General features: G+C 44.5%; 2 long non-coding RNA genes across 2 annotated transcripts in view; one reads left to right on the forward strand and one right to left on the reverse strand.

Annotated features, from left to right (window-relative positions):
* LOC123463594 overlaps positions 1-4013 on the forward strand; it is an 87302-nt gene extending 83289 nt beyond the window's left edge. Inside the window, exon 4 of the long non-coding RNA XR_006639006.1 lies at positions 3780-4013. This is a non-coding gene — a long non-coding RNA (uncharacterized LOC123463594). The remainder of the gene's footprint in view (positions 1-3779) is intronic.
* The window catches only part of LOC123463595, a 48908-nt gene extending 21671 nt beyond the window's left edge, over positions 1-27237 (reverse strand). Inside the window, exons 1-2 of the long non-coding RNA XR_006639008.1 lie at positions 27078-27237; positions 534-691 (exon numbers count right to left, since the gene is read on the reverse strand). This is a non-coding gene — a long non-coding RNA (uncharacterized LOC123463595). The remainder of the gene's footprint in view (positions 1-533; positions 692-27077) is intronic.
* Positions 27238-27468: the final 231 nt, after the last annotated feature.

Raw genomic sequence — 27468 nt, forward strand, 5'->3', positions numbered from 1 at the left:
GATCACTCCTCTGTTTTATTTCCTTGAGACAAGAGTCTCTTACCATACCTGGACCCAGGTTCAACTCCCTAGAACCCACGTAAGCCAGACATACAAGGCCACACATGTGTGCAAGGTGGTGCACACATCTGGAGTTTAATTGCAGTGGCTACAGGCCCTAGCATACCAATTCTCTCTCTCTCTGTCTCTCCAAAAAAAAAATTAAAAAGATAAAAGATGATCGGGGGCTGGAGAGATGGTTTAGTGGTTAAGGTGCTTGCCTGCAAAGCCTAAGGGCTCAGGTTTGACTCCCCAGTATTCATGTAAGTCAGACTGGCTGATTAGTGAGCCCCAGAGAGTCTCTGTCCCCACATGACTGGGGTTACAGATGTGCATGGCCACACCTATCTTATATGTGGGTGATAGGGGTCAAACTCAGGCCCTTTCAGGCCCTCACATTTACACAGCCTGAATCTTTCCTCACCAAGCCACCTCACCAGTCCCAATAGTGATCTTAAAACTGTTTTCAGTGCTTGTATTCTTGACGGTCTTACCCAAACATGACGTAACATTATCTCTGGGATTGGGGCGTCTTTCTATTCACCAGTGATCATGCTGTCAACCTGGGTCCTTCCACCAGGGCTTGCCATATGCTGAATGTCTTCAGAAGTCACTGTGAACTAGATGACTTTTTCAGCCTTGTCTTCTTTACCTGTAATGAGAGATAGAAGTTTCTACGTCACTGGGTGGAAATGAGAGGTGCATGACGGGAAGAGCTTAGCACAGTGGCTCACAGTCAAGATGCGCTAGCTAGCATTGTTGTTCTTTTCCTTTAAAATTATTTTTATTTATCTGAGAGAGAAAAGGAGAAAGGGAAAGAGAGAGGAGAGAGAGAGAGAGAGAGAGAGACAGACAGAAAGAGGGAGGGAGTCACTGCAAATGAACTCCATATGCACAAACGATTTTGTGCTATTGGCTTTATGTGGATCCTGGAGAATTAAGTCCAAGCTGTCAAGCTTTGAAAGCTTTTGAGCCTTTTAACACCTGAGCCATCTTTCCAACCCTGTTCTTTTCTTTTCTTCTTCTTTTTTTCATTTGTTTGATAGAGAGAAAGCGGGGGGAGAGCGAGTGAGAGAGAGAGAATGGGTGCACCAGGGCCCCCAACCACTGTAAATGAACTCCAGATGCATGCGCCCCCTTGTGCATGTGACTTATGTGGGTTCTGGAGAATGGAACCAGGATCCTTTGCAGGCAAATGCCTTAATTGCTAAGCCATCTCTCCAGCCCTCTCTTTTTTTTTTTTTTTTTTTTTTGAGGTAGTGTGTCACTCTAGTTCTCTTTTTGTTTTTTTTTTTGAGATAGGACCTCACTATGCTGCCCAGGCTGGCCCCAAACTCCTGAACTCATCCAATCCTCTTGCCATGCTCTCTTGAGTGGCTGGGGGCTGACAAGCGCATTGCTGTGCCCACCTTCATGTTGGCCCTTCTTCCTTAAAGTGAGCAATGCCATTGGTCATAACCACCATAATGAAAATGTAATAATGATGGCGTCAGCATATGTGCACGGAGCCCTTAAAGATCGTATACATGTGCGGGTGCTTGTGTGTGGAGGTACTTGTGGGTGTGGGTGCATGTGTGTGTCTGGAGGCCAGAGGACAACCTTAGGGGTTGTTTCTCTGCTGCCCTTCTTGAGACAGTGACTCTCATGGGCCTGGAATTCACCACAGAGGCTAGAGTAGCTAGCTAGTGAACTCCAGGCATCTCTGTCTCTGCCTCACCAGTGCTGGGATTACAAGTGCATGCCACAGCAACCTAGCTTTTTCTTTATTTCTTTTTTTTTTTTTTTTTGTTTGTTTTTTCAAGGTAGGGTCTCACTTGAGCTCAGGCTGACCTGGAATTCACTATGTAGTCTCAGGGTGGCCTCGAACTCATGGCAATCCTCCTACGTCTGCCTCCCAAGTGCTGGGATTAAAGGCATGCACCACCAAGCCCGGCTATTTCTTTTTAAAAAAATATATTTAAAAATATTTTATTATTTGTTTATTTATTTGAGAGAGAGAAAGACACAGGAAGAGAAAAGGAGAGCGAGAGAGAGAAAGAGAGAGAGGGAGAGAGAGAGAGAATGGGCACGCCAGGGCCTTCAGCCATTGCAAACGAACTCCAGATGGATGTGCCACCTTGTGCATCTGGATTATGTGGGTCCTGGGGAATCAAACCAAGGTCCTTTGGCTTTGCATGCAAATGCCTTAACTGCCAAGCCATCTTTCCAGCCCCTTTAAAAATATTTTTGTTTAACATGTGTTCTGGGGCCTGAACTCTGGTCCTCATGTTTGGATGACAATCATCTTACTAACAGAGCTATCATTCCTTAGCTCCTTGAAAGATTCTTTTTCTTTTCTTTTCTTTCTTTCTTTCTTCCTTTTCCTTTTTTTTTTTTTCTTTTGATTTTTCAAGGTATGGTCTCCCTCTAGCTCAGGCTGACCTGTAATTCACTCTGTCATCTCAGGGTGGCCTTGAACTCATGTTGATCCTCCTACCTCTCTCTCCCAAGTGCTGGGGCTGAAGGCATGCACCACCACATCCAGCTTCCCTTGAAAAATTCTTACAAATATTTTCTACAACAGTTTGATGAGTTTACTCATTATCTGGTGTACCCCCCTGGATGATCAGGGGCAGGTGCCAGTCCCTGGAAGTGTAAGAGCAGGTCAGCTTCTCTGGCACCTTTCTTCCTCCAGAAACTTCCATTGCTCTGTGGCTGGTCAGACTGTTGCTCCTCAGGACAGCTTCCTGCTTTATCTTCACCTAGTTACACACGAGCACTCGGCACTTAGCACTCCTTGTCCTCAGGTGCTCAGGGGGTGCTTTGCTAGGTGCTCTGAGGTGTGAATGGTGGCTTTGGATCTGTCAAGGCATCTGAAAGCCAATCTAGACTCCCCAGCACCCTTTCGGGCACGTTGGCTTGCATCGCGCAAGGAAAGGAGCGCGGATATTCGATCTGTAAGGAGCCCATCTGGGAGGGGAGGGCAAATTCTCACATCCGTGCACGGAGGGCCCCAATGAGGGAGGAAATGGAGCGAGCATAGGAGCTTCAAGGGACAAGCTGTCTCCATCCATCTGTGGAGACTGACCCAGGCACGGGGTACTGGGGGATCCTGGGGGGTGAGTTGGTGGATCTGGCACTCTTGTGGCTCAGGCCACTTGAGGTTTCTGCCTCTGGTGTTCCAGCCAAGGTCTGCTCCTCACTCCTGAGCCATGTCCTTGAGTGGCCTATTTAGCTTGACGCGTAATTGGTGCCTACAGCCGATTGCATCCAGAAGCGAAGCTCGGGGACGGAGAGTCGGTGGTGCCAGGAGCCTCCTCGCTGCCCGGGCCAGCTGCACGCACCCAGCTCTGTGGTCCCAGCACCCCCGCGGGGCCCTCTCCCTAGTTCCCCCCTTCTTTGCTGAGACATGTCCCCTTGACCTTCCCCAGAACAGAAACGATGGCACCCGGGAGCCCAGGGCTCTCCCGGGACTGTTCCTGGGCGCGTCTCTCGGGGACGTGGCCTTCGTGGGTTGTGTCCCTATTACTGTATGGCAGGCAGATCACCAGGACAGAAATGTCAGCTTGACAACAAAAGGGCCCTCTTTGTACGCACTGCCTGACAGAATAAACGCATTTGCAAAGAGCGTGTCACGGAGGGGCACAGGTACAATTCAACAAGGAGGGAGCTGAACCAGCTGTTCCCAGGCTTGCGCACAGGACAGGGTCCCAGGAAGTCTCCATGTTCTTCTTCTTCTTCTTCTTTTTTTTTTTTTCCAGTGCAAATACCTGAAAAAGGGACCCTGAAGCATGTCATGGAGGCCAGGGATGACTTCGTCAGCAGAACAGGAGACTATGCCATGTTTGGTTGAGTAACTAGCAGCTAATAAGGTTGACATTGATAATTTCCCTCCCTTCCCTTCTCTCCTTCCCACTAAATCTGTATACACTTCCCCCTCTGAGAAACAGGAACATCATTTTTTTAGAAAAGGATAAAATTTTTCCCTATTAAAATCATCCTCCTTCCTCCTCCCCTCCTCAGGGATTTGCTGCTTGTAGATAAGTCAAAGGCCCCATGTATCTATTGGCATTTTAAAAATAAAATTTCTCCTCGATTCTAAATACACCGTTCATCTTGAAGGGCAGTCTAATGCTTGCCGCATGACCACCGTTTCTTCCTTGATGCGATTTTTACATTTACTTCCCCTCAGAAACCATGCCATTTGCTTCCACTTCCCATAAGGCCGTCAAGCTGGTAACTCTATTTTGATACTACTTACCAGCCACTAGATAGATGCCCCGATGAATGCTCCCAAAAATAGAAGCAGAACGGACAGGCACTGTTCTTATCCCAGGCTCTTTGCACCAGTTGTCCCCAGGCTTATTTTGATTTCGTGCTTCTGCCCATTGGAAAGTTCTGTGAGCACACAGTTTACATGTATGCATGGCTCACATCACATATTTATATATAATTTATATTAATGCAAGATTTTATTAGGCATATTGTGAAACACACATGAAATGGGGCATCCCCCGCTGAAGTTTTTGTATATACTCGGAGCTTTTTGGATCAACCTCTAGCCATCCATCATACACATTTTCTGCTCATGTCTTCCAAGTATAACTTAACTAAGCGCAAATACACTGTGGAGTAGTGTGCATGCATTGTACCACACATGCACACATACGTGCCTCCACATATGCGCGCACACACACACACACACACACACATACACACACATACCACACATGTGCAAAAAAAGTGGACAGACTTGTGGGTGTGATCCTTAGATGGAATGCAGCATTTAAAGTTTTTTTGTTCATTTTTATTTATTTGAGAATCACACACACACACACACACACACACACACAGAGAGAGAGAGAGAGAGAGAGAGAGAGGGAAAGAGAGAGAGAGAGAGGGCATGCCAGGGCTTCCAGCCACTGCAAACGAACTCCAGATGTGTGCACCCCCTTGTGCATCTGGCTAATGTGGGTCCTGGGAAATAGAGCCTTGAACCGGGGTCCTTAGGCTTCATAGGAAAGCATTTAACCTCTAAGCCATCTCTCCGGCCCAGAATGCAACATTTTAGTCACCCATGTGGTTACTGAAGGACCACAGCCTCTCCTGTGACACCTTGGTAAGTTTAAAAGAGATTACAGGGCTGGAGGGATGACTTAGGGCTTAAGGCATTTGCCTGCAAAGCCAAAAGACCCAGGTTCGATTTCCGAGGACCCACATTAGCCAGATGCACAAGGGGGCATATGCTTCTGGAGTTTGTTGGCAGTGGCTGGAAGCCCTGGCATGCCCATTCTCTCTCTCCCTCTTTCTTTGTCAAATAAATAAATAAATAAATATAAAATATTGAAAACAGAGATTATAACTTCTAACTGCAATGTTCTCCCAAAGGGTTTCTTCCAAAGACCCTTTATCCACCCAAGAGCCCCAGCCACTGGTGCCATATTCTTCCGACATCCAACCAGCAACACTGCCATGACTAGCAGATTGAGGATGACCTGTTCCAAGTGATATATCGTCAGGACTTTAATCGTGACCAGCAACTTCCATATTTTTATAACTGTAGGGAGCTAATGCAGACGCCATTACAAGATGGCGCTGGCTTCCTGCCAGTCTTGAGGTAAACAATTCCTTATTTAGGCAGCGCCTTGGCGCCAACCTCGCTTGAGGTTGCGCATGCGCTTGACGCACCTTGTCCCGAGCCTATCCCGTGGCTCCTGTGGGCGGGTGAGCCTATGGCAGCCAATCAGTAGGCGCCCCGTAGTATTCTGCCCTATAAAAGCAGCTACACTCCTGCGCCCCTCGCCCCTCGCCATCAGCTTTCCTGTTAACCAAGAGGCTCTCCAATAAAGTGTGATCAAGAAGGATCTTCGTCTGGTGGTCGTTCTTCTCCTGCAGGACAGGGGGCTCGCCCCATATAACCAACGGATTTGGGCTAGGTCACCATGCCTATCATTCAGTTTGCTTTATCTCATCATGTACTATTGTATTATCTACACCATCACAAGAAGGATGAAGAGAGTATCATAAGATTGGGAGCAAGAGACACCATGTACATATAACTTTCACTGCAGTATTTTTGTTCTATTGTTTTTAGTATTTAATCTCTTATTGTCCATACTTCATATATTAAACTATTCTATACTTCCCTACCTACCTACATACATACGTGTAGGAAAAATGCAATGTATGTTGACTTCAGCACTGACTCAGGCACCCATTACAGGAGGACTGATGCGTTTACACGCCAGTGAGAACCTGTGTATTTACCATACGCCCTTTCCAGAAAGAGGTTACCAGTTGTGCTTTAGAAAATGGATGGGTTTGAGGGTCCCTGATGCTTAGCATCAGTTCATTTTTTTCACTCACGTAGAGGCAGGCAATTTGAAAACCAAGTCACCCATGGCCTTCTGAGAGAGCATATTTCGGTGTCTGCTCTCGGCTGTGTAGTTCCGGCTGAGGTTCAGGGCCTGCAGTTTTGATTCCTTTAAACAGACCGAATCCAAGGGCCCACTTACAATTTGAACTTTATGGACACTAACAACGAGTTGAAAGAACAAACTCTGTTTCTCCTACAACTCCCATAACACAATGACACAACAATATTTCTTTTTTAAATTTTTTTTTGTTGTTGTTCATTTTTTATTTATTTATTTGAGAGTGACAGACACAGGGAGAAAGACAAATAGAGGGAGAGAGAGAGAATGGGCACGCCAGGGCTTCCAGCCACTGCAAACGAACTCCAGACGCGTGCGCCCCCTTGTGCATCTGGCTAACGTGGGACCTAGGGAACCGAGCCTCGAACCGGGGTCCTTAGGCTTCACAGGCAAGCGCTTAACCGCTAAGCCATCTCTCCAGCCCCACAACAATATTTCTGACAGCAGATATATCCAGGGATTTCCCCTCATACTAAGCAAGTGATCAGTTCTCTAATGGATGCCAGCTGAATATCCTGTAATTCAGTCTGTCAGTCAGTCTGTCCTCTATGTATGTATGTATGTATGTATGTAAGTATCTATCTATGTATCTATTTATCTATGTATGTATGTATGTATGTATGTATGTATGTATCTATCTATCTATCTATCTATCTATGTATCTATCTATGTATCTATGTATCTATGTATCTATGTATCTATGTATCTATCTATGTATCTATGTATCTATCTATCTATCTATGTAGCTATCTACGTATCTATGTACCTATGTACCTATGTATGTATGTATGTATGTATGTATGTATGTATCTGTCATCTATGTATCTATCTGTCAAATCTATCATATATATTTCTATGTATCTACCTATCATGTATCTTTCTATTTATCATCTATGTATCTTCTATATAGCTATCTAATCTATCATGTATATATCTATGTATCTATCCATGTATGTATGTATGTATTATGTATGTATGTATCTATCTATCTGTCTGTCATCTATCTCAGTTTGTACTCCAGTCTGGTCTTGAGCCGAGACCCTCTTGCACAAGCGATAGGATTATAGCCACACCCCATCATGCCCCACGAGTCTAATTCCATTCAATTCTAACACTGTCAATTTTGAGATTGTGCCGAATCTCACAGGTTGAGGGCTCAGTATCACAATAGTCTCCTAGTACTGGGCCATTTCAGATGCCAATCTCAAGCAACAGATTTCCACCTATACTTTTGACCAATTGCCTATGAACTGAGGTTCCCATGACCTTCTTCCTGGGGTTTAGCTTATTTTCCATGAGAGCCCATCAGACTGAGAAATACCTACGGTGGTTTATTACAAAGGCTACAGATGAACAGCAAGAATAAAGAGATTGTCGGAGGCTAGAGTGGGAAGATACACAGAGCTTCTATGCCCTATGCAGAGTGTCCCTTCTAGAAATCGCCACATGTTCAACAATGTGGAAGTGCTTTGAATTCTGTCTTTCTTTTTTACTGAGGCTTCGTTATGTAGACATGACTGATTAGATCACTGGCCACTGGTAATCACCTTGGTTTCCTTTTCCTTCCCCAGGGCTTGGGGAAGGTCTCCAGCCTTCTAATCATGCCTTGGTCTTTCCTGTGATGAGCTCTTGTCCTGAATCTACCTAGAAGTACCTGGCCACCAGCAATCCAGTTAGAATACAGAAAATCACTGCCTTAGAGGCTCCAAGGGTTTTCAGGGGTTTAAACCAGGGTATGGGGAAGAAGGCCAACTATACATTTCATAGTTTCACAGACAATAATGCAGTGCAGATAACTGAGTATATCTCTCCCCTGGTGTCTTGTATCCCACGGATGAAGGGAACATCATTAGCTTTTCTTCCCATGTCTATCCTGTAGTTCAAAGACTTTGGCTCCGTTCTTCTCACAGAGCGGTTAACCTTGATTCTCCTTGTGATATTCTTCTGAAAGGTCATTGCTTGAACGACAGCTTTTCACCCAAGCTCAGCTTAAATGACACCTCTAAGAGGGACTTCCTCAGCATCTAGTCCAAGACAGTCCTTGCCACTCTCTCGTTTTGTATTTTATTATTACACTCATCACTCTCTGACATTATGTTGGTGTCTTTATGTCTGTCTTCCAGACAGCAAAGCTCGAGGATGCAGGAACTAGAAGAAGGACCCCGCGTGTCCCGTAGCTAATAACATCTTCGGGGCTGGCAAGGAGAGACTGACTCAAAGTTTGGGTATCTGAGAACGAACAAGACAGACGCCTGGTGCTATTTTGTGTCTTACTGTAGACTGGGTATTGCGTCATGCTTCATAAATCATGCAGTTGGCTGGGAGGATTCAGGCCTGAATAAAACATGTTGCTTTGTTCTTTGTTCAGATTCATTAGCAATGTTCATTCAACCAAAGATTTTTTAAAAAATTGAAATGACATCTGTTGTCTCGAATTCTTATTTAATTTTCCTTTTGTCTTTAAATATTACCTCTTCCTTTCTCTTCTCCCAACTTCCTTTTACTCTTCTGTTCTTTCATTATGGTTTATAACTGTCTGCATTCTTTTCTATCATGTGTAAGAATTTTCATTTTACATTTTCTCAGATTATTCAATTGTCTGTTTTCCCAGAGACACATTCTTTTTCCTCCTTCCTGTCTCTGATGATGTGAGTTTTCATGGTGAATCACTTCCCCACAGCATTGGTCATCTTTGAGTGTGAGCTCATCTTTGTGAGCTCAAGAAATGTGTTGTGGGCTGACACAGACTTCTGACTGTGCTATTCTCTGGAGAGTCTTGTTTCTCATTTAACCTTCTAGGGCTCAAGGGTTAACTGTATCACTTAACAAATAAAATCATGGTTAAGTACATATACTCTAAATTTACACACACACACACACACACACACACACACACACATATATATGTTATTTTCTTGTTTGTTTATTATTTATTTATTTGAGAGTGACAGACAGAGAAAGAGGCAGAGAGAGAGAGAGAGAGAGAGAGAGAGAGAGAGAGAGAGAGAGAGAGAGAATGGGCACATCAGGGCTTCCAGCCACTGCAAACGAGCTCCAGACGCGTGCGCCCCCTTGTGCATCTGCCTAACGTGGGTCCTGGGGAATTGAGCCTCGAACCAGGGTGCTTAGGATGCATAGGCAAGCGCTTAACTGTTAAGCCATCTCTCCAGCCCATATGTTTGTTTTTTTTTGAGGTAGGGTCTCACACTAGTCCAGGCTGACCTGGAATTCACTATGTAGTCTCAGGGTGGCCTCGAACACACAGCTATCCTCCTACCTTTGCCTCCTGAGTGCTGGGACTAAAGCCATGCACCACCACACCTGGCTCAACTTAAAAAAAAAAATTATTAATTTATTTGACAGAGAAAGAGAGAGAGAGAGAATGGGTATGCCAGGGCCTCTAACCATTGCAAATGAACTCCAGACGTGTGTGGCCCCTTGTGCATTTGGCTAACGTGGGTCATAGGGAAATCAAACCTGGATCTGTTGGCCTTGCAGGCAAATGCCTTAATGGCTAAACCATCCCTCCCACTCCCATATTAACTTTTAAGTGTATGGTTCAGTAGTATTTAGTATTTACATTGTTTTGCAACCAATTTCCAGAACCTTTTCCTCTTACAAGATGAAACTTTTATCTACTAAGAATGACCTCCTTTTTTTCTCCACAGCCCCTTCTAGAAACCACCAGTCTATTTCCCATTTCTGTGTTTTACCATTTCAGGTATCTCGTTTAAGTGGACTCACAGAGTATTTACATATTTTAAAAAATATTTTATTTTTATTTATTTATTTGAAAGAGAGAAGTGGAGGGTGGGAGAATGGGTATGCCAGGCCTCCAGATGCATGTGCCACCTTGTGCATCTGGCTAACATGGGTCCTGGGCAATTGAACTCGGATTCTTTGGCTTTGCAGGCAAACGCCTTAACCACTAAGCAATCCCTCCAGCCTATATTTGTGTGTGTGTGTTTGACTGGCTTATTTCCCTTGGCACAATGTCCTCAAGATTCACCCACATCATAGCATGTGACAGACTTTCCTTCCTCTGGAGACATCCATTGTATGCCTGTACTACATTTTATTTAACTGCTAATTTATTGGTGAACAGTTGGGTTGTTTTTATCTTTTGGCTATTGTAACTATGAGCATAGGTGTAAAATATCTTTTGACACCCTGCTTTCGTTTCTTTTGGCTATTTATCCAGAAGTGGGATTTCTGAGTCCGTGTTTTATTAATTTTTTAAGTGGGAGTCCTCCTCTCTGTGCACTTAATATGGGTGTTAACACAACTTCATGCGCACACCCGGCACATAGCCTCTGCTTCCTGTGGGTGTCTTTTTCTAACCACTGCCCTAAGCTGACACCAAGCTTCCTTGCTGATCCCCTAAACCATTGCACTGAGCTTCTAATTTCATTGTCACAGTCCAGGCAAAGCTTCGTGGCTCCAGGCTTTATACAGGAGCTTAGTCTCAGCTTCCTGCCTTGCACGGGCCCAACGTCTTTGTTGCCTCCCCCCTCCCCCCCCCCCCCCCCCCCCCCCGCACAGGCGTTAAACCTGAGCCCCAAGCCTATTAGTCCAGATCTGTTCACGGCGCTCCTGACATCTGCTTGGCGTCAGCTCCCACTCACCTCTTCTTCCTTTATTTCTGACACCTGGGGATTTCCTTTTATTGCTTTTGAGTGTGCAGCGAAAAAGTTTATCCAGCTTTTTTGGGAGTTTGGAGTGTGTGTTCATGTCTTTTCAGGTCTACTCAGCCTGGGGTGCCAATAGACGTTTATCCATTCAATATTTTTGAACATTTATGGCCTACATAGTGGTCAAAAACCAAATGACAGAGCAGTCAACCTCCAGAATCCCTTTAACTAGGAAATATCTATATCTACTTTTTCTTTTCTCTCTCTCTCTCTTTTGTTGAATGGGCACATCAAGGCCTCTCCAGACACATGTGCCACCTTTTGCATCTGGCTTATGTGAGTACTGGGGAGTCGAACCTGGGCCCTTTGGCTTTGCAGGTAAGCTTCTTAACCACTAAGCCATTTCCCCAGGCCCTGGAGAAGATTTTTAGTCACAGCACCTCAAATGGCAAAATATAGGTGTTGATGTGTGACGGAGAAGTGGAATCCACTTTTGGCTTGGACCCCAAACAGAAAGTTCTCTTTTTGTAATCATGGTCAGTGTTTCCTCAGGGTGTGCCACGTTGGAGGACCCACACGCACGGCACAGTGAGGGGCGCTCCGGAGCTCTGAACATGGAGGTACCAGAGCCGACCTGGAGCACCGTGCCAGGAGGAGTGAGAACCCATCCCGAGGTGAAGAGAAGAGTCACTCCTTGGTGTTTGTCAGAGGTGCTTCAAGGCCTCCTGTAGATACCCAGGTCCAAGGATGCTTAAATCCCTTCTACAAAACGGCATGGTGTTTGCATGTAAACTCCATTCATCTCCCCTTAGTCTTTACAGTTTAGAGTGTCTTTGGGGGCTGAGGAGATGGCTCCAAGGGTAAAGCCCCTGCTGTCAAAGCATGAGCACCTGAGTTTAGATTCCCAACACTCACGGAAAAGCCCAGGGTGGTGGTGTGCGCCTGCAGTTCCAGTGCTGGGAAGGCTCATACAGCAGTATCCCTAGGGCTCGCTGGCTTGATAGCTTAGCCAAATAAATAAATAATAAAAAATAAAATAAAATAAGAAAGACACACTGGGGAAGACACCTAAGGTTGACCTCTGGCTTCCATCCGTGGATGCTACTACATGCACACATACAATTTTTTTCTTTTTATTTTGAGACACACACAGAGAGAGAATGGGCAGGCCAGGGCCTTCAGGGGCTGCAAATGAACTCCAGGTATGTGCGCCTCCTTGTGCACATGTGTGACATTGCATGCTTGTGTCCCTTTGCGTCTGGTTTATGTGGGACCTGGAGGTTTGAACATGAGGTCTTAGGCTTTTCAGGCAAGAGCCTTCACTGTTAAGCCATCTCTCCAGCCCACACACAAAAAATTGCAGTGTCCAATCTATGACTTGTGGGTTGGAATAATAGACTAGTGTTTGTTTTGTATAATATTCAATAGGATGTTGGTCATCTATGGAGTTCATATCCAAGAATCATGTAAGTGTGTTACCAAAAAAAAAGGCAAATTAAAAAAAAAAGAAACCCAAACCCAAACCCAACTCATAATGTTTTAAGTAAGTTTACAATTTTGTATGGTGCTCTAATCTTAACAATTCTGGGCCACATGTGGCCCGTGGCCTGGGGGCTGTATATCCCTGCACGCCATCTCCACATTACTTACAATAAGTCCTAACATGATATAAATACTATATAAATAGGTGTTGTAGTGTATTGCTTAGGGGATACTGACAAGAAAAAGTCTGTACATGTTCAGTATAGATATGAGGCTTTTTTTCACCCAAATATTTTACATGCGAAACCCGTCAATGCAGAGGGCTGGCTGCCATATCAGGCAGGCCTTTAGGTAGCACATGCTGCAGGATAGCTCACATCATGAAGAAGTGGCATTGCTACTCAGTGTTTAAACAGCCACGTAGCCAGCATGTCAGAAAGACCTGGGACTTGTTTCAAACAGGAGCAGCGACAATGGGAGAAGGAGGTGTCTCCTCTAAACATCTCAACATGGGACAGCGACAATCCTGGACATGCTGAACATGGTTAGTAGAATTTGAAAAATGCAAGAAAAAAACTAGACCTGAAGACGTCCTTTAATCATTGTTGTTATTACTTATATTTGGCTAAACGTTTTCAAAATCCCTTATGGTGGACTGGAGAGATGGCTTAGTGGTGAAGCGCTTGCCTGTGAAGCCTAAGGACCCCGGTTCGAGGCTCGATTCTCCAGGACCCACGTTAGCCAGATGCACAAGGGGGCGCACGCATCTGGAATTCGTCTGCAGTGGCTGGGAGCCCTGGTGCGCCCATTCTTTCTTTCTCTGCCTCTTTCTCTGTCTGTCGCTCTCAAATAAATAAAAATAAACCAAAAACTTAAAAAAAAAATCCCTTATGGTGACTATCAGCATGTATATGTATATATATAATGTACATATATATACACACACACACACACACACACACATATGTGTCTTATATACATACATATATATCCACATATGTATGTGACATATACATATGACTTATATATCTACATATGTACATATATAATCTCTTAGTTGTTTTGCCTAAAAATTGCCTAAATCAATTGAGTAGTACGATGTATTTGATTTTTACTTCATTTACTCACAACTTGCATTTGGTGCTGCTGCTAACATCCTGAACTGCAGAGCATTTCTAGGTACTGCTGCAGGCAGATGCTGGAGCCAGAAGAGAGTCTCACTGGGCTTTGCATGCAAAGCTCTTCAGCCAAGAATGCTTTCCGTGCAAGCATGAGGACCCAAGCTCCATTTCCAGCCTCCATAGAAGAAGCTGGGCATGGCTGCACACGCGCATAGCCTCAGCACTGGGGGGGGGGAGGGTAGGAAGGGGGAAGGGAGGGAGAGGAGAGGAGGAGGGGGGAGGAGGGGGGAGGGTGGCTGGGTGGGTCAGAGACAGGAGGATTGCTGGGGCTTGCTTGCCAGCTAGCACAAATGAGAAAGACATTGAGCTCCAGATTTAGTGAGAGACTGTCTCAGGGAAGTAATGAGGAAAAGCAAGAGAGGCGGGCACTGGAAAGCCTTCTCTGGCTCCTCCATGCATGTATGTGGGGCACATGCATCTGCATGCACCACACATACTACACACAAACACCAAAATAAATGAACACCTACTTTTTTTCCCCCCAAGGTTTAGTCTTGCTTCAGCCCAGGCTGACCTGGAATTCACTTAGTCCTAGGCTGGCCTTAACCTCACAGAGCTCCTCCTATCTCTGCCTCCCAAGTGCTAGGATTAAAGGTGCGTGCTACCGTGCCCAGCTAAATAAGCATTTTTAAAAGGGCCACTTAATATTGGATGACTTGTGATAGCTTGTCTTGAGGAAGTGGTCAGTTTCATCTAGGTTGTCAAATTTGTTGTCAAACTTGTCACCCATCCCCTGTAATCGCTGTAATCGCTGGTGAAGCTCGGTGCTTCTTTATTTGTATCGAGCATGCGTAACTGGCTTGGGGATGGATGTCCTGGCTTCTTACTTGGTCTTCTGTGATACTCTCCTGATGGGGGACTTGGGGTACCTCAGTGCTGCACAGAGTGGATGGAGGTCTGGGCTTCTGTAGAATGCTGGGGCCTGGAGGATCTGTGTGGAGTCAGTGCTTTTTGAGCTCAGCCCCCCTTCCCACGTCTCTTGGTTAGAGAGCTGGCTTCTGTTGGGATAGTTTTTGTCTGCACCCATTGGCTCTGCAGCCTTCTCAGCTTCCTCAGTTCTAGGCCCAAGACGTATAAAACAAAAAGAAATTACACAGATTTCAATATTGTCATTCCTTGAGTCCCCAGATCACTCTTCAGTTCTGTTTCCTCTCCACCACTTAAGTCTCTCATATTTAACTTGTATAAATATGTATAAATATGTATAAATTCAATGTCCAGTGTTCAAAGTTGTAGTGGGAAGAATAAGAGAGCATATCTACCCTATCTTTCTATTGATGATTTTTAAAATGATTATATTTTACTCTTAATATGAAAATACTGTGTGCTTATTATAACATAATATAATGAATACTACATCATATATTATTGTTATATTAATATAAAAAGAATGAAATTAAAATATCAGCCAGGCATGGTGGCACATGCCTTTAATCCCAGCACTCCTGAGGCAGAGGTAGGAGGATCACCGTGAGTTCGAGGCCACCCTGAGACTACATAGTGAAGTCCAGGTCAGTTTGATCCAGAGTGAGACCCTACCTCAAAAAACCAACATAAATAAATAAATAAATAAATAAAAATATCAGGCTGGGAAAGATTATGTAGTATGGTGGAAGAAGAAAACAGCATGGATAGGGGTTATCAAAACTTTCCATTTTATTTTGACTTTAAGTACTTTCTTCCCACATATTTTTCCCATAATTAAAGTTTTGGATTTGAAACTGAAGGATGAGTAGAATTGACTTTTCCTTTAAGGAAACCTGATGCATGCAGATTTGGGTTTACAAAGCGAGTAGATGGGACTGCCTTTATTTTTTTATTTTTTTGGAGGTAGGGTTTGGTTCTAGCCCATGCAGATCTAGAATTCATTATGTAGTCTCAGGGTGGCCTCGAACTCATAGTGATTCTCCTACCTCTGTCTCAAGAGTGCTGTAATTAAAGGCGCATCAGACTGCCATTCTGAATTGTTCCCTGAATTACATAAAACTTGGGAATCGTGCTTTGTATGAAGTCGCTTCAGAATGATTATGCAGTAGCTACCTTGGGGTTGTTGGCATAAACATCATCCACATAAATAAGCACAATAAAACTTCATTTAGGAATCCAGGGACTGGAGAGATAGCTACCTTGTTAAAGCACTGGCCACACAACCATGATGACCTGAGTTTGACCTCTAGAACCCATTCAAAGTTGGTGCACATCATTAATCCCAGCCCTGGGGAGGCAGAGATGGGAGGATCCTGGAGCTCATTAGCCAGCCAATCTGGTTTTATCAGCCAGCCCCAGGCCAGTAAGAGACCTGGTCTCAAAAAAAAAAAAAAAAAAAAAGACACATGAGTTTGACCCCTAGATTCCACGTGCACATACATGTGCCCAGATACAAACATGCACATACACACATAAGAACACGCCTTGCCATCACACACATACATGTGCACAGACACAAGCATACACACACACGTCCACATACACACATAAGAGAATGCTTTGCTGTCATAGATAGCACTGCATTTGATTGTTGGGTGAGTCAGTTCTTGAATCTTCTCTTAATTATATGACTTGAATAAAAGAGCTTCTGCATCAAAAGGCGTTTTTGCATCGTGACTCCAGCGCTGTAATGGGGCGGGCTTTCCTTCATTATTAGTGACCATCTTTTCAGTAGGTTTTCTTGCCCTGCATGTAAACTATGGCCAGGCATCGATATTTTTCACATTAACATCATCACACCGAGTGTTACTGTAATGGCATTTTCATGTCACACAACATTGAGGCCTAAATGAATTTTTCCTAAAAGAGGCCAGCCTCATGAAGTAACCCCCACCGTTTCACACCATCTCTTTCATGGCTGTGTTTCAGCAGACAGTTCCCTCTCCTGTTTCATCTCCCTGCAAGGAATAACTACAACCCGCAACATGAATTACCATTTAACTACATTGTAAATTGGTTATTTAAAAACTAGAGTCTATGCTTGCAATAGCCAAACTTAAAATTAGGGGAAGGGCAGAAAGCCTAGTCCTCAAAGGACAAAAATCTATACTAATCTCAAAAAGCAAAACACAGCATAGACTTTCTCGACTATTTTTCTACAAAGGAAAGCCATTGTATTTCCATTCCCAGCCATGTCAGCCGTGATGGGCCCCTGCACCCTGTCCTTTTTTTTTTTTTTTTTCCCAAGCATTGATTGTTGACTTCCCCTGACACCCCATCACAACCCATTAGTACTGAAAACTGACAAGCTCGGCTGCAACAGCAAAATGGCAAGTTTTGAAAGAAAATATTGAAAGCACAGGCAAGGCTGGGCTATTAGGACCCACACAAGACTCAAATGCAACAATTCCCTCTCTCCTCTCCCTGGATGCCGAGTGTGAAGGTCAGCCGAGTCAGCAGCTTTTCCTTAACCCGGACTCCAAGGTCTTGAGGAAATTTATCCGAAGTAGTGCTTTCTTTTTCTTTTTTTTTTTTTTCTTTCATTTTCGAAGGAATTGGGTCGAGGCATATGAAAACAGAGTGGGCTAAAGGGCTTTTGCTGAGAAGGGTTAATCTATACAACTACGTGATGTCTTTTTTTTCAGACCGAAGTGTTTCAGACACAGTCCTGAGTGCCACCCTTGAGAGCCTGGAAGCTTCGTAATTCATGATCCTTTCTCATGGGCACAGTTAGATGGCATCTGTGCTCTGAGAGTCACAGCGATGGCAAGACTGAAGCATCACTGTATAGTTGATTGCCAGGGGAGATCCAATAGGCCTTGCATTTGTCGAGCTAGAAATCCAAGCAAGGACAGCCAACTTGTTAAAATCTTCAGAATTGGGGCTCAAGAGATGGCTTAGTGGTTAAGGCACTTGCCTGCAAAGCCTAATGACCTGTTTTCAATTCTTCAGTACCCACATAAAGCCAGATGCACAAAGTGGTCCATGTGGATGGAGTTCATTTGCAGGGGCTGGAGGCCCTGGCATGCCCATTTTCTCCCCTACTCTCTCTGCCTGTCTCTGCTTGCAAACAAACAAAAATATTTTTAAAGGGCTGGAGAGATGGCTTAGCGGTTAAGCGCTTGCCTGTGAAGCCTAAGGACCCCGGTTCGAGGCTCGGTTCCCCAGGTCCCACATTAGCCAGATGCACAAGGGGGCGCACGCGTCTGGAGTTCATTTGCAGAGGCTGGAAGCCCTGGCGCGCCCATTCTCTTTCTCCCTCTATCTGTCTTTCTCTCTGTGTCTGTTGCTCTCAAATAAATAAATAAATTAATTAATTAAAAAATATTTTTAAAAATCATCAGAGATGAATCTAACTTGTTTAAAGGCTGGGTGTTAGTTTTGGACAAAGACCAGGAGATGGGGTAACTGAACAGATGGTGGCTGTCATCCACTTGGGTGAAAGGTGGTTACCTGAGTCAAGAGCAGATAAAACAAAGGACCAAATGAAAAGTTTGCATCATTAGTCCTGGAATGGACACAGGAGAGCTCACACTGATTGTGATGTGCCTCAGGAACACATTCTTGTAATCACTCTCACCAGATAACAAGTCCAAAAAAATAAACACACACACACACACACACACACACACACACACACACACACACACACAACAAAAACCAAGCCAAGCCAGGCATAGTAGCACAGACCTTTAATCCCAGCACTAGGGAGGCAGAGGTAGGAGGATCACCATGAGTTCAAGGCCACTCTGAGACTACATAGTGAGTTCCAGGTCAGCTTGGGCTAGAGTGAAACCCTACCTCAAAAAACCAACCCCTCCATAAAAAAAAAAAAAAAAAAAAACTCCAAAATAAGCTGAGTTCCCATAACTGAGTTTTATGGTCAATTCTGCCTTTGGTCCTGTGGGCTCTTGGCTATTAGACTATTCCCCCGTCACCTCCAGTTATGTTTTGTGTCTGCTGGCCCAGTAGAGGTTTGCTAAGCCTGGGGTATCCGCTACTCCTAAAGCCTTAGTGTTTGTAACAGCCAGCTCCCTCCCTCACGATGTGGATAACTACCGAGCTCATAAACTGTCTTTGAGTTTCACCAGCCTCTTATTTTCTCCCTCTTTGGTGGAGACAATAAATGCTCTTGAGTTTGGGAACTCCTACCTGTGTCTTGGTGCAGGCTGGGCTCCAGTCAAACAGGGGTCCTCAGCAGGGGTTGTGGGGGCCTTCAGCAATCAAGCCTGACCTGGATGGACATGGAGACCCATTGTCAGTGGTCATCCTGGTGTCTCTTCTTGCTTCTGGCCCACTAATCCTTGAGATTAGAGTTCAGCTCTGAGCAAGCCCTTTGTTTCATTCACAAGAGACTCTGCAGAGACCTGCCTGTTTTGTGTCATTGCTCAGATTATGCCCTTGTGCACAATGAGAGAGCTATTCTGCGTCTCCAGGTCCAGATTCTTGTCCTGTTTGGATACCTGTGGGACTTAGCCCTGGGGGCCTCTTTATGCGCTATGTCCTCAGACATCTGCAAACCTGCTGAGCACCCTTGGATTGTCTGATTCATGTGGATCTTTTGGATGGGACTGGGTCTGGTCTTTGGTTGAAGACGTGCAGTCATCTTTGGCCAAAGGCAGCCTCCTGATTTTGGTCTATCATTGGCCCCGAATGTCACTTCTTCAGTGAACCTTTCTCAGGCTCCCTTTCATGCTACAGCCTTAACACTGTGCCCACTTATCAGATGACCGATTCAGACCTTGCTTGCTGCAGCCCGTGGAAGATGCTCTGGCCTTCAGTGAGGTTAGAACCTGCTCTGATGTATCTGTGCAACCATCTAACATCTATCTATTATCTACCTATCTACCTACATACCTATCATCTATCTATCTATATCTATCTGTCTATCTGTCTATCTATCTATCTATCTATCTATCTATCTATCTATCTATCTATCATCTATCTGTCTACCTACCTACCTACCTATTTACCTACCTATGTATCATCTATCTATTTGTCTATCATCTATCTTTGCTATTGTAGCAGTTATCTTCTCATTGCTGGGGAAAAACACCCTACCAGAAGCAGCTTATAGAGGGTTTATTTTGGAAGTTTTATTATAGCTTACAGTTTTGAGGACAGGTTTCATCATGGCAGGGAAAGAATGCCAGAACAGACAGCCGGGCATCACATCTTGTCACATCAGTGCAGGGAGGCAACAGAGAGAGTGAGCTAGCTCTGAACATCCAGTAGGCTAGACCAATAAAGTGCAAGGTCTGACCCAGGGACACACCTCTTCCAGCAAGGACCCACCAGCTGGGGATCAAGTATTTAACACACATGAGACAGTGGGGGACATTTTACATTCAAACCAATATGTATTAGCTATGTCTAAATATATCATATACATGTAACTAACTACATATGTAACTTAGCTTGACAAATCATATGAAGCAGGTGTTATTGATAATATCGGTGTCTCCTCATAGATGAGACAGCTAGGTGACAAGATTAAACCTTATACATTTCACATCCAGACCTCTCCATGATCCTATCATGATTCTTTCCTATTTAGGGAACATTTAAACTAAACTTTCTTCACAAAAATCCAAACTACATGTGATTAAGGTTGGTTTGAAAGAGACAGACAGCTCCCTCCACCCTTCTGCTTAGGTCTAATCATACAAGGCAATTCAGAGGCAAACTTAGTAACATGCTCTGAAGACAGGAGAAAAAAAAATTACCTACATAGGCTTTGATTCTTTGGTAATGGTCCTACAATGTATTTAAAATAGCAGCTGAAATATTTGGTTGACTTTTCATCTTTGCTCTTTGCTGTGATTTCTTTACACCACCACCCAGGTCCAAAAAGGAAGTTAGGAAATTGGCCTGGCACAAATGCCTATGTAGCTCGGTGTGCAGAAGCAGAAAGGAGCAGGTTGGAAGAGGCAAGAGGGAATTAAAAATTAAAGTGTCCCAAATAATAAATCGAAGAAACCTCATTCTGAGTTAACATGAGACAGCAACTTGGCAAACAGGAGGCAGACTTGGTTTCCAGGCTTGGATGGGGCTCACACAGGAGCGGTTTTCTGCTTACCTAGGGAGCCACGCACTCTTCAAAGCCATTATAATGGTAGGCATGGAGCTTTTAAGTGTTGAGAAGACCCATGTGTGAACACTCACAGGCCATTTCTGAGAAGTAGGATGTTGTGAAGTTCGTAAATGCTCAGATGAGTCAAAAAGCTTTCGAGATAGACTATTACATCATAAAGCAAAGCCATCTGAGAAGCCAGGGCCCTGTCACTGTGGGCCATGATGCTTAATTGTGCTAAGCGCAGGACCATGTCCAGAAATGTAGCAACATTGGCCTGAGCCCACATTACTGTTACTTTCTGACAAGCCTGATGCATCATCCTCAGAAGACAATCTTAGCCAAACATACTGCCTGGCTCCCTGCCTGTGCTTGGAGCCCTGGGCCCTGGGCCCTGGTTACCCTACAAGGCCACAGCCCCTCACACTGGCCCAGCTGCTTTTACCACAAGACCCTTCCTGCATTCTGTGTTCATCACAGAGGTGGGAGAGTCTCCTGATGAGTTCCCATCACATCACACCCACCAGCCCTGACTCAGCTGTAACAGGGGCTAGTCACCTGCTCCACCATCCTTGCCCTGTTTTCCTTGACTCTTATTGTTTCTAGCCTCCTAGTTGCCATGCACCATCCTCATTAATAATAAAATAAAAGCCACAGCTGTTGAGTACTCCCTATGTGCTCAATGGCATGCAGGGTTGCCTTATTCACTTCATTACACCCTGAAAGTAAAATTGGACCAGCTACTATTTGTGAACATGTCTGGTATTATATGCAAACACTCAGCCAGTGTGTGGCTGAGTCAGGATTTGAACCAGAATCTCCTGACCCTTATACATTCTCAACATTCTTTGTTTTCACAAACGAGCCCTCAGACCCTTTTACCCCAATGGTCCCTCTGAATATGTCAGTATTCCAGTTTATGCAAAAACCATGGTTTAATGCCTACAGCTCTGTCCTTGAGAGCATGAGCTGTGACTATTAAGTCAGTCTCATGGAAGTTGTCGTTAGTTCATTCCAAGTTATACCTGGGGTCTGATTTATGGTTTTTGACATAAAATGGCAAAATTCCAAATAAGTGTATCAACTACAGTTCTTTTTAAAATTTATTTGTATTATAATTATATAAATTATAATTTATAATTATATAAATCATAATTTATTTTTATGTATTTATTTGAGAGCAACAGACAAACAGAAAGAGAGAGAGAGAGAGAGAGAGAGAGAGAGAGGGAGAGAATGGGCACATCAGGGCCTCCAGCCACTACAAACAAACTCCAGATGCATACATCACATTGTGCATCTGGCTTACGTGGTTCCTGGAGAATTGAGCCTTGAATGAGGGTCCTTAGGCTTCACAGGCAAGCGCCTAACCACTAAGCCCAACTACAGATTTTTAATGGGTTTGCGAGACAAGTTTGTACATGACTAAAGATTATGAAAATATGTAATTATATTGATGTTTCAAGATAAAAAATCAGGGCTGGAGAGATTGCTTAGTGGTTATGGTACTTGTCTGCAAAGCCAAAGGACCTAGGTTTGATTCCCCAGGACCCACATAAGCCAGATGCACAAGATGGCACATGCATCTGGAGTTCATTTTCAGGGCCTGGAGGCCTTGGCGTGCCCATTCTCTTTCTATCTGTCTTTTTCTTTCTCTCAAATAAATAATAAATAAAAATGAGCAATGGAAGAAAATTAAAAAGAAGATCAAAAATCAGCTGGAGAGCTAGAGAGATAGCTTAGCAGTTAATGTGCTTTCCCGTGAAGCCTAAGGACCCCGGTTTGATTCCCCAGGACCCATGTACACCAGATGCACAGTGTGGCACGTACATATGGAGTTCATTTGCAGTGGCTGGAGGCTCTGGCATGTCCATTCTTCCTGTCTCTCTCTGCCGCCCCCCTATAAATAAAATACAAAAGCAAACCAAACAATTTGAAACAAAAAACCCTCAAAAATCATCAACCCTGTAGTTCAGTATATATATGAGTTGACAGTATCTGTTTATACCTGCATACTTATACATACAAAGGTACAACATACATGTCGATACATTCATAAGTTGCTAACTTTTATTTATATAAACATTTGTCTACTTACTCTTTATGACTTTAAATTATGTAAAGATTGAGTTCAATTAGCACTTGGACCTAAAGCAATATGAATGTACCTTACAAAAGAGAGACCCGTTATAAAGCAGATATCAGCATGCACTGTTTTGAGGCTTCATCTCTGCATTGTGCAGGAAAGGCTATCTTAATCTAATTTGTGAAATGACTATCCTTGCAAAGTTTCAAGTAAATACAATCTTACTTAAAATGCACTGGGAAGAAAGACAAATGGCTAATTACCATATGAAAAATGTTCAAAGTATCAAAGAAATGTAAATTAAAAGAACACTGAGACTTTTTTGTCTATCAAATTGGCAAGTTTAAAACATTATTACACTGTTTGTGAGGAGGAACATTTGTTGGGAAAATGCCTTGGCAATATATATACATATGCATATGTATATATATGTGTGTGTGTGTGTGTGTGTGTGTGTGTGTGTGTGTGTATGTAATTTAAAATGTTTATATCCTTTGTCTATGGTTTATTTCTGGGACTTTTTTCCTAGAGAAATCTTGAAATGTTTTTCATGCAACATTATATATAGTTAACACAAATTTACAACTCCACAGTAGATGAATCTATTCCTTCCATAACAACATGTCATTAAGAAGAGCAGAGTCCTCATGACATAATCATTCCTATTTTATTTTAAACTTCTTTCTAAAAATATTTTATTTATGTATTTGAGAGTGAGACAGAGAAAGAAACAAAGAAAGAAGGAAGATAGATAAAGAATGGGCATTCTAGGGCCTCCTTCCATTGTAAAGGAACTCCAGAGGCATGTTCCACTTCCTGCATCTGGCTTTACTTGGGCACTGAAGAATCAAACCCAGGCATCAGCCTTTGTTTAACACTGGAGAATCAAACCTTGGCATCAGCCTTTGCAATCAAGCATGTTTAACTGCTGAGCCATCTCCCCAGACCCACCTTGATCACCTCTTAAGGTGATCCCATCAATATCTTTGTATTGAGGATTAAATTCCCAAAACATGCATTTTTGGGAGACAAATGAAATCATAGCAGAGCATGCTACACGCCCAAATGAATATGTGTCATACAAACAACTAGTGACTTCTAACTTCAAATATTTTATCTTGAAGGTGTCAAATGTAAAAACATTGGCATGACAGTCTCCCATAGATCTAGAAAAATTGGTATGTCATCAATTGAGCAGTTTTTGAGTTTAGAAAGTCTTTGTTGATTGTTACATAGTATTCTTAGTTTAAAAAGTTATTCTTAAGCCAGGATGGTAGTGCATGCCTTTAAGCCCAGCATGTGAGAGGCTGAGGGAGGAAAACTGCTGTGAGTCTGAGGATAGCCTGTTGCTGAGTTCTAGATCAGCCTAGGGTAGAGTAAGACCTTGCCTCAAATCCTCCCAACACACAAAAAACATATTTTCTCCCCTTAGGGCTGGGGAGAAGTCTCAGCTTGCTTGCAAAGTCTGCTGTCCCAGGGTGGTGGTTTGATTCAGGTGTCCCCCATAAACTTAGGTGTTGTGAATGTTAGGTCTCCAGCAGATGGCAATTTGGGAATTAATGCCTCCTGGAGGCAGTGTGTTGTTGGAGGCGGGCTTATGGGTGATATAGCCAGTTTCCTCTTGCCAATGTTTGGCATACTCTCCTGCTGATGTTTTCCCTGATGTTGGTCAGGAGGTGATGTCCAAACCTCTGTTCATGCCATTGTTTTCCCCTGCCATCACGGAGCTTCCCTTCAAGTCTGACAAACTGTTTTTCTCACAAGCTGCTCTTGGTCAGGTGTTTTCTACCAGCAATGCGAACCTGACTGCAACACCAGGGTTCAATTTCCAAACCACCTACATAACCCAGATGCAGGAAGTGGCATGAGTGTCTGGTGTTCATTTGCAGCAGCAGCAGGGCCTGGCATGTCGTCCTTCACACATGCAAATAAAAATCAAAATTTTGTTCCTGTTTCTTCTCTCAAAATGTCAAATGAAATTTTATTATTATGTGTATTTACAATATTTTAAAACTTTGAGAGACTATTAGAATACTAAAATGTAAAGTGGCATATTGTGCCTCAGGGCGTAAATCATATTACAATGACATATCATAATCGTAAAAGACTTCTCGATGTGGGTGGAGCCTATAAAGGTAGAATGGTAACCAAGAGCGAGAACCGAGGGAAGAGTAGGAAGTGGGGTGAGGGAAGGGTGGAAGGGACACACACATGTGACATGCCAACAGAAGCCGGGAGGGGTTGGTGGGAGCAAGAGTGGGAAGAGAGGGGGGCTGGGGAGAGAGGGGCTTTGTGAATCAACTGAAACCAGCTGTTCTTGAGAATGTCAGAATGCATGGTACATGAATCTCTGTATGCCAGTTTCTGAAATACAAAGACCTCTCAGTGAAGAAAGATCTATCGGGTACTGACTTTATTTTTCAAATACATGCTACACAACTCATGTAAATGGATTAAGATTCCATGTTTACCTGAGCAGTTACCACTTGCTAGCCACTGAACCCAACAGGCTTACGACACAGGAAATTGGTCTTAACCCTGCTCTACTGCCGTCAAGAATTCTGTTCTACCAGGACAGACTTCTGTCACACTGATGGACAGGAGGGACATAAATAAGCTTCCTCCCCTCTGGGTCTTCACTTTGTCACATACCTATGACTCGCTCCTGCTACCTTAGGAGACTCCCCTTTTCTCCAGCTGGGCTCCCAAAGCCTCAATATTCTAAAATACCCTTTTGTTTAAAGAGAATTGGGGGAGGAAAAAGTAAACAGCATTCTATCATTCCTGGCTCGCACCCTGTCTCATTCCTGAAGATTTATGAGTAGAAGGACCCCACCTCGTGGCTGAGCAATGCCGGTCCTTACAGCAATTCGTAATGAAATGCTGTCATAAATCACCAGGGACCAGTCAGCACCCAGAATAAAACACCCTTGGCGTCAGACGACACTTGCCTCATGTGTTAAGATACGTCCTGTTTATTCCAATCAAAGAATGTTTGAACTGTGAGGAAACCAAGGGGGGCGGGGGAAGCTTTCTCACCTCCAGACTGCCATTTTCTCTATAAATCCGTAATAAACACACCTAAATTCCTTCATTACCACGTGAGGCAGCTCTGAAGGTCCATTGTATAAATCACTTGCATAGATGTTCAGACAATTTGGGGATTTCCCATTCATTACCACCAAGTGGGGGAACAATGGCACCGGCGAGGTTCCATTAGCCCTCCTCCTCTTGCGACTGTGGACGCTTAAGAACGGAGAAGATGACCCAAATGGAGCAGAGGGGCTCATTAGTTATAGAAAATCTTTTCATTGTTTTAATTGTGATGGGCCGGGAACTGTTGAGCTGCGAGATGATAATCGGGTTTATAAGGAGACTGCAGGGTCTTTGGTGACACACTGCTTCAGTCATAATGAGGGTTTTACAGTCGGCCCGGATGCTTAGACACACCAGAGTCTCTGGCACGCGAGCTGCTTTGGCGAGCTGGGCTCAGTCCACCGAGCCAGGTGCGCCTGCAAGGTGTGGGGAGAAGCCCCCGCCCCCCGTTAGCTTGCATGTATGTTTCAGGTGTGTTGCGGCGTACGCGGGCACTGCATGCTCCGAGCACACGTGCGTGGAGGCCAGAGGGGAACATCGCGTACGCTCTTTGAAATTCTTGCACTGGTTTCCTTGTGAAGGAGTCTCCCTCACTGAACCTGGAGGTAACATTTTTCTTTTTCTTTTTCTTTTTATCCCCCCCGCACCAGACCGGCTGACCAGGGAGGCCCAGCGCTCTCCCTGCAGATGCCCACCGCGCGACTGGGGTCACAGGCGAGCGCGCCCGGGCCTGGCTTTTCATTTGCGTCTTCGGGATGGACCTCGGGCCCTTGGCCGCTTTTTTTTTTTTTAAATTAATTAATTTATTTATTTGAGTGCGACAGACACAGAGAGAAAGACAGATAGAGGGAGAGAGAGAGAGAATGGGCGTGCCAGGGCCTCCAGCCTCTGCAAACGAACTCCAGACGCGTGCGCCCCCTTGTGCATCTGGCTAACGTGGGACCTGGGGAACCGAGCCTCGAACCGGGGTCCTTAGGCTTCACAGGCAAGCGCTTAACCGCTAAGCCATCTCTTCAGCCCCCCTTGGCGCTTTTTGCTCTAACCCGCGGATGCATTTCTCCAGACTCTAGTGTGTATAATACCTTACAAAGACACCACAGGAATGACAGGAAACGGAGCCCCAGCATTGTGGGCAAGCGACTTACTTACAAGCGATGTTTCTGCGGCGCAGTCGATTGGCTTTCTGAGAACCGGCGCGTCCCTGGCTTCTCCTAACCGAACCCGGGACCCATGACTTCCGCTCTGGCTCTCCGTCTTCCCAGCTGCTCCAGTTTAGTTGTTTCAGTTTCCGAGTGTCTTCCGGGCAACAATCTCACGACACTCCCGGGAATCCATGCGTCATGCTCGGCTCAGCAATCGGCCTGGAGTGGCCCTGAGTTCGCGGTCACCGAGCACACGTGGAGTGCACAGGGTTAATGAAGGCAGGGTGTTGAAGTCATAGCTGGTTTGCCATGCTCTGCCTTCCGGTCCAGGGCTCAACTAGAGCTCTGGCGAATGCCCAGGTAGGGAAGCTGGACTCCCTTCCTCCAGACCCCCACGC

This window comes from Jaculus jaculus, chromosome 9 (genome assembly GCF_020740685.1).
Source record: "Jaculus jaculus isolate mJacJac1 chromosome 9, mJacJac1.mat.Y.cur, whole genome shotgun sequence".
NCBI lineage: Eukaryota > Metazoa > Chordata > Mammalia > Rodentia > Dipodidae > Jaculus > Jaculus jaculus.